The sequence below is a fragment of the Bactrocera neohumeralis genome, unplaced genomic scaffold (assembly GCF_024586455.1).
Source record: "Bactrocera neohumeralis isolate Rockhampton unplaced genomic scaffold, APGP_CSIRO_Bneo_wtdbg2-racon-allhic-juicebox.fasta_v2 cluster10, whole genome shotgun sequence".
NCBI classification, from domain to species: domain Eukaryota; kingdom Metazoa; phylum Arthropoda; class Insecta; order Diptera; family Tephritidae; genus Bactrocera; species Bactrocera neohumeralis.
In genome coordinates, this window is record NW_026089623.1 from 11,390,498 (window position 1) to 11,399,253 (window position 8,756).

At 35.2% G+C, this 8,756-nt stretch overlaps 1 pseudogene; it reads right to left on the bottom strand.

Annotated features, from left to right (window-relative positions):
* Positions 1-2,149: 2,149 nt before the first annotated feature.
* LOC126765179 (probable deoxyhypusine synthase) lies at positions 2,150-3,208 on the bottom strand (annotated as a pseudogene).
* Positions 3,209-8,756: the final 5,548 nt, after the last annotated feature.

Below are 8,756 nucleotides of genomic sequence, written 5' to 3' on the forward strand. Positions count from 1 at the left end.
AGGTGTAGGGATTTTATAGTAGAATTGGATGACTATGGGGATGAAAATCGCACGTCCAGGATAGCCAACAGTGTTTTTACAGTAATGGCTCAAGGCATTGGAGTCAACTCCTGGTCTCAACCAGTTGCATACTGTTTCGTCCATAATTCTTGTAAAGGAAATGTGGTTCGGAAGTATATTTTTGAAGTGATTGAGAAACTTCAGGGAGTAGGTCCTCATACCTGTCAATTAGTCTGTGATCAAGAATCCAATTTTGTTAATTTTGCTAAAGTAGTGGGGATTACAGATGATAGGCCCTATTTTGAAGTTAACGAGTACGAGATTGAAAACTTCAAAAACCATATGCAATATCGTGGGGGTTCTGTAGATTGGAAAGATATAGTTCATTTCCATGAACAGGATTCACAACGTGATATTCGATGTGCGCCAAAATTGACTTCCGCACACTTAAAGCCCAGTACTTTTCAAAAAATGAATGCACGTTTAGCCGCCCAAGTCTTTAGCAATACAGTTGCTAGCGCAATGTTAGCCATGTATACAACGGGTCACTTAAATACATCTCAGTCTCAAACCTTTTTAAATACCGCGGAGTTTGTATAGTTTTTCGACCAACTCTTCAATATTTTTAATAGTAAATGCCTCGGAGCATTAAAAAAATATGGTGAACCCTTTTCGGGCATCTTACATGAAATGAATTTTTTAGTAGAAGCCGTAGAAGAACTTAACTCTATCACTGTTTGTGATATGTTTGGTCGAGATATCACAAATACATTTTCGTTTATTAGAGGTTGGCTTCTTAACATTCGCGGTTTAGACGATTTTGGCGCATATTGTCCCAGGAGGGATTTGAATATATCAAGACAAGAAGACTTTACCAAGACGAACTAGAACACTACTTCGGACATATTAGGAAAGGGGGAGGATTGATTCTATGTTTTCTGACCTTTTCCGCCAATCTTGGGGCCTTAGACATGTCAAATTTGTGACACGTGGCAATTGTGAACCTCTGCAGGGTAGGGATTTAGAGCTATTTTCTTTCAATACCCTTGAAAGGGTATGTAATGACCCTTTGATTCAAGATAGATACGGCAAACCTTGAAATGTTTGCCAAGAGCGTTCTTAGATAGCCCCTATAATGTTAGGAATTGTATCGAAATCGATGTAATTGAAAGCGATTTCCTACAGCGAAATTCATTTGCATATTTTTGTGGTTATATGTACATATTATGAATATTTTTAATTGCATAATTGTTCCCAACCTTTGCCACTTTTTGAAAAAGATCAGATCCCTGAAGACGCATTCATTTTTACAAATAAAAAGTGTACGATTCGTCAAATCTGGTAAAAGCTCCTGAACCCTTCAAAGATTTTTTGAAAAAACTTGATGCAATACTGAAAGACAATTTTGATTCTTGTTGTCATCTTGGAGGATTTTCAAAAAAATTACATAGTATGATGGGAGATGCAGAGCCTTTTTATTGCTGCGAAAATTCACAACCCGACGTTTTAAAATACCTTTTCATAAGAATTAGAACATATTTTTCTTTAAGAATTTTTAATAGGTAGGCAGACAGCCCTCATTTTCGGCACATCGAATTTTTGTGCATTTCACATAAGTAACTACCTCCCTCTTCTAAAAGTTAGTTTCTGTATTTTAATATATATAATAGAGTTATAGGATTTTGGATGCATCTATTGTGGGAACTTAAAAATCTTATTAAATTATTTTGTGCAATAGTTTTATTTAAATTTTTATTTAAATTATTAATGACGATTATTTTAAGTTGTAAAGGTGAAAATAGGCCTACCGTGGAACCGAACACCTAAAAAAAATCGGTAACGCGCCTTATTGCAAACCTCAGGGGTGGTGTGGAAAATGCAAAACTTAAAGATTCAAAAATAAATTATTAAAAATATTTATAATGTTAATAAAATTTGTTTATTTTCGTTGAAGTAAAGAGTATATGCGAAATACATATGCCAGTACATTAAATAATCTGAAATGAGTTAACAGTCCTTGATCGAATATAAATATAGATCTTCTGGCGACGAAGATCGTAAGTCGTTATTGACTAAGCTTTATTAAAAAGTTCGTTTATTATTACAAATTAAAGTCCACAAGTTTGCATTTTTTTACAAATATATATAATCATGGTTCGGTTTCTTTTTTTGCATTGAAATGTCTTTTAACAAAAGTCTCACCAACAATCAATTGCACTACTAAACTAGCTTCTGCATACACCTTAACTGGTGAAGCTTCTTTCTTTATTTTACCCCAAGAAATAGCCTCATCTGGTCGAGCACCACTGTCACTGCCATCGAATGCCGAAGCTGTGTTAATAAAAACGGAATAATCGGCTCCATTTCTCATCAAATTCGCATTGCATATGTGATGCTTTATAATACCGCCACCAATTATAATCATTCCCGATTTGGTAGCTTTCACAGCCATAGTGTTTAGACGTCGCAAATCGGACAAAATATCTACCACTAATCCGGGGTGACGGAAAGAGTGGAAATACATCATGTCACCTAGGCTACCATCTGTAAGCGCAGGGCAAAACACAAGTATTTTATGTTTCGCAGCCCAGTAGTATATTGAGCTGGTGTCGTTTATCCTTTCCCCAAGTCGTTGTATAATACGAGAAGGAGACCAAATCAAGCCTTTCGTTTTTTGCTCTTCAACCATTTCATCAAGTAGCGGCATGAACCAATCCTCGAACTTGCAATAGTTATCGTTCAGCAAATTACTTATACGATTTATACCACGATCCCGTAAATCTCGGCCAGATAATTCGAATGATCCCATGTACGTGGGTGCTAGGCATTTAATAAAGTCTTCTTCAACAGCGGGTGGCTGTCGTTACTACACAATCCACCATTTGGTGTTCAATGAGGAATCGTAATGTCTCCCGCAATCCCGACGACACTAGATTAAATGTGAATCCAAGGAATATTGTACAGCTATGTTTTCGTCTAATGAATTCATCATGCAAATCGGCTTCTTCAGGTTTCAACGGCTGCTGCCTACAATCAAGCTAAGAATATTTTAAAATACATAAACCTTTCCATAAAAAAATGGTTACATTACCATTAGATTGATTTCTCATATTGCCAACCCATGATTAGTAGCTTGAAACCCCGTATTAACATACGACTCAAATAATTTTGAGTAACCAATTCCTTGATTCCAATCATAGCCCCGCATGATGGGTGTGTTTTCCGGTATATTTTCACTTCGTTTAAGTACATTTTCTATTGTATAAAACCTATGTTCACTCCAATTATTAAACTTTAAATAAAATATTTAGTAACTTTATACAAACAAAACTTTGTTTTGATTTAATTTGAATGTTGTGAATATGGAAAGCTGCACCTTTTATGTTTTCTGTCGGTCAAATGTAAACAAATACATTCAGAAGAAAACACACCACCGAGAAATCTAAAAACAGGGCTGCATTTTATTATTAAGAACTCACCACAAAAAGAATACCTGAATATCAGTAAATGATATTTTTATGGGCGAAATATTGCACACTATGGCATTTAAATCACCTATTAGTAAATATATAACATTAATAAATAATTTCTATTTATATTAAGCAACAATATTTATAGTATTTGTTATTTAATAAAATAAATTTGCTAAGTATTTACTTCCTCAATTTATACAGCACTTCTTTGCTACCCAAAATGGCCGCTATTCACCCCGCAGAAAGCTACCACGAAAAGGTTTTCTACTGTATATACTGTGGTATTGCCGCAACCATTCTGCGATGAACATTAAGTTACGGAGGAATGTAATTGATTTTTTTCGCAACATTTTATGCCCCTCCCTCCGTATACTGATATTCTCCTCATCTTACCCTCGTGCGCACTTTGCTAACTTTGCGGGCTAAAAATGTGCCCATCCCTGATTTAGACCATATGGAGGAAGTCAGCCTTTGCGAAAAAATTGTACAAAGCAAATACTACTCATTTTACCTGGCAGATCTTCTTCTCTTCTTAATTGGCGTAGACACCGCTTACGCGATTATAGCCGAGTTAACAACAGCGCGCCAGTCGTTTCTTCTTTTCGCTACGTGGCGCCAATTGGATATTCCAAGCGAAGTCAGGTCCTTCTTCACTTGGTCCTTCCAACGGAGTGGAGGTCTTTCTCTTCCTCTGCTTCTCCCGGCGGGTACTGCGTCGAATACTTTCAGAGCTGGAGTGTTTTCATCCATCCGGACAACATGACCCAGCCAGCGTAGCCGCTGTCTTTTAATTCGCTGACCTATGTCAATGTCGTCGTATATCTCGTACAGCTCATCGTTCCATCGAATGCGATATTCGCCGTGGCCAATGCGCAAAGGACCATAAATCTTTCGCAGAATTTTTCTCTCGAAAACTAGTAACGTCGACTCATCGGTTGTTGTCATCGCCCAAGCCTCTGCACCATACAGCAGGACGGGAATTATGAGCGACTCATAGAGTTTAGCTTTTGTTCGTCGAGAGAGGACTTTACTTTTCAATTGCCTACTCAGTCCGAAGTAAAATTAATAATACACAAAGTAAAAGAAGCACTAGCTTCAGAGCCTTTCAACTCGCGGCTTAAATAATAAAAATTAAACGTTCCATATTAGAATTATTTACAAGCAATATGTTTTTATGGAATTAAAATTTAGAAAAGGAAAGATAACTTAAATACTTCTTTTTGGACTTTGTACGAGGTAGGAATTCGGAATTTTTATTGATATTTACAATAGATTCTATTTTTAATAAATCAAGAGTTTTTATTCTGAAAAACTAGTTCTTACTGAGTTCATCGTGTAGATGGGTTATGGTTAAGGAAGACGAGTTGCAATATGGGCAGAGTGTAATTGTGTTTCAATTTAATAAATTAGAATGTGTATGGCCAAGACAAAGGTGAATAGAGGGCGTTATATCTTGGACTGATGATGGATAAGAAGCTTTTTTCCCATCTTGGTTGTTGATGGCTTAACTTTAATGCTTTTATAGCTGTGAAGCGATTAAACGGGTTTAATAATTTTTTTTTGATATATAGTACTTTTCGCTTCAGTGCACATCAAAATTTGCACAAATTTTCGTTCAATTAAGCGGTGAATCAATTAGCAGATACTCGCTTAGTTGAACAATTCAAGTTTTTCAAATTTTTTAATAATTTTTTTACCCTTCAATGAAAATATATGTACATGTAACAGGAACAGTTTACATAGGTATCTTTCATACTTATGTATGTATTTGTTGTTTTCTTTCTCTTGTTCCTCAACATCATTCCTATCCAATATATTTTCAATAATTTCTATATCAGTAAACACTCCATTACACTCTTCGCTGTCGTCACATGTGACTAATTTTTCACATTCTTCTCAGGCCCGTAGCCAGCTTTTCATTTCGGGGGGGGCTGAAGAAATAACATATGTATATAAACTTTAAATTTTCTGTTTATTAAAAAAAACAATATAAATTCATATACATATTACTTAAATTATTTGGTAGTTGTAACTTAAATAAAATATATTTTTAACTTTTCTTCTTGTTTGCCATATCATTAATTACTTCATCTGGATCTATTTTAATATCCCAGTGCACTGCAATAACAGCAAGTGCACTCAGCCGCTCATTGCCCATCACACTGCGTGGTAAAGTTTTTATTCTTTTTAAGGTTGAAAAAGTTCTTTCAACGGAAGCGGTCGTCACTGAAAGAGTTGCTAAAAGTGAATATTTTTAAAATACGTTGCATCGCAATGTTGCAGTAATTTCAACACTTCTATGGTTGGATCTATTGTTGATAAGCTCGCACACCACAATCGATACTCTGATTTTAATGCTGTCATTGATATTTGCTCCTCGTAGTAAATAGTTAAATTTTTTAATTCTTCGGCATTATCAATTGCATCAAAACCTGGGAGTAGAATTTGAAATGACGAGAGTATATCCTCATTCACTAATAAACGTTCTGTCATGTTTTGAATCAGAGCATCAACGCATGGAATAAATATTGTAACTCTGAAGTGGCTTTCAGGGGTTGTGCAATGTGGATTAGCACGAGTAGTTTGACGCGAAGTCACTCTAGGCATTACAAGATCTGTGTCAAAAAGATCTTTAGACATTTGTGATGCTGTTTGGAAAATATCGTTGAAAAAACCATCCGCCGTTTCTCTTATCTGGTGCAGAGTTCTTATTAATTCTTTGGCTCGGTTCATTGCTGATACAAAATCCATAGATTTTTCTTGGAGTTGCACAGACAGTGGCAGCGTTAAGCTGAACAATTGCTCACAGACGAATAGACTAAGCAAAAAATCGCTTTTCTCTACCGCTGCTGAGAAGGCTGATGCTTTAGACGAAATGGACCATGTGTTACTCGAAATTATTTCCAAACTTAGTACAATGAATTTGAAAAGCTCCACAAAGCTTATAATGCTTTCATGCCTTTCTATAAACCTTGTTTCACAAAGGCGAACAAGTCGTCTTTTTTTGCTTTCTGGTGCATGCTTTTGTATAACGTCCTGGAAAGTTGTGTTTGCATTTGAATGGTTTCTAAAAAAATTTGCTATTTCATTGACAATACCAAGGCAGTTCCGTATTGAAGGTAATGACATAGTATTAGAAAGCGCAAGGTTCAATCGGTGACTAGCGCAATGAACATATCGTGCTTTTGGATACAGTTGTCTTATCCTGGTTTGCACTCCACTTAAATGCCCTGACATGTTTGCTGCTCCGTCATATCCCTGTCCAACCAACTTCGCCATATCAAGATGGAGATCTGTACAACGCTTAAGTATGACTTTTGATAAGTTTTCAGAAGACTGATCGGTAATTGGAATAAAGCCCACAAAATCTTCACGAAGTGCTGGATATTTGGATGAGAAGTCTACATACCGTAGACATAACGAAAGTTGCTCTTTACCTGCAACATCCATTGTTTCATCACCAAGAATGCTAAAACACTTTGCGCTATTCACTTTATTAATGATTTTGTTTGTCACAATATTAGCGCCAGTCTCGAGAATCTCATTTTGAATATCTGGGCTTAAATATTTGGCATTCTTAGCACTATTCGCGGTTTGAGCTCTCAAATTTTCATCGCCAGCATCCAGTCTGAAGCGTAATAGGGCTCTAAATTTTCCATCCTTCTGTTCAGGCCGAGTTAATGACAGCGCGAGTTATATGTACATACAAGTACATATATACATTTATATATATATAAATATATATTTTACAAACATACTTATCATATACTTACACATAATTACTTAAATATAAACATACATATATGTACATGCACAGCTAGACGAAAAACAATAACTTGTAAACAAATGAGATGTTAAAATGTAATACAAAATAATGCAACAACAAACAATGAAGACATTTGTTTGTCAGCAACATGTGCAGCAACAATGCTGTGATAAAATAACATTCATCGGCGATCAGGACAACCGCCAAATCACCTGACAAATGTCTGTAGCTAATGTTGTTGTTGTCATAGCAGTAATGAAAACCAAAGAGCGACCGTTAAATGGTCCGATTAAGCAAACAACAAGTTGTAAGGATAGCGGATATAAAATATTTGTTTACTCACTACTATAAATAGGCTAAGCAGTTAGAAATAATTTTAATTGAAGTTTCGGAGGTTAATGAATAAAGACATATTATTCTGACTCGCAGTTTGTGGACTTATTTTTCTTTAACTGGCGCAGTCGGTGTGTTTGAAAACGAAGGTGTTTAAAATTTATACCGCAGAAACAACGCAGGCAATAAAAAGTTAATTTTATAAAAAAAAATTTAAACAATTAAACAAATAAAAAGTGTTGAAAACAAAGGCATTTTTTGCTGCAGAAACAACACAGACAGTGAACGTTTACTAATAAAAAAAAGAAAAATATAAGAAACTGTGCGAGTTCAAAAACTTTAAACAAGTTAAATTCATATTATAAAGTTTATAAAACTAGTGAATCAACCGAAATACTTTTTACCACGGTGAACCTTAAACAAAGTGAAGGCAAAAAGTTTTTGAGCAACTATATTGCTCTCGAAAGTATTGTGAACTCTGAAAGTAGTGACTTCTTGGGTTTTGAAAAAAAAAAACTTTAAAATTTACAAAAACTATTTGAATTTTTTACAACGTAGTACAAAACTAAATAATTTAACAATGGCTGATGAAAATTTGCCAGATAATGCTATCATGGCTCAATGCCTTAGTGCGATCACAAGGCTTTTGGCCCAATCAGCGGCGCAGCAATCAACATCCTTAAGAAATAAAATTGAAAGGGATTTAAAATATTTACCCCCTTTCAATGGTGAATCGAAAATGCTACCTGCATTTATTAACTCAGTTGATCGGGTTATGGTGGATTATGAGTCACAGAAAGAATTAACTTTTCAAATTGTGTTCGACTTGAAAATACAAGGAGATGCCAAAAATTATTTGCAACTGGACAGACCAGCAGACTGGGATACTTGCAAGAAGAAGTTGAAGCAGCACTTCAAAGCATCAAAGGACTAGATGCAGTTAACTAGGGATATAACGTTACTTAGAGTAAGTTCTATTTTAGATTTAAGCAAAAAAGTGAAAGCCATTATAAATGATATAACTGAATTTTGTGCATTTGATGATAATGGTGTAACGATGAGGGAAATTTTTTCCGGAATGTTAATCCAAAGGATTAAACAGTTAGCTTCTGGAACATTTGCATATGCCATTAGAAATATAATTAGTTTAGCTAGTGCTGAGGCTACCATTCATGAATTCATAG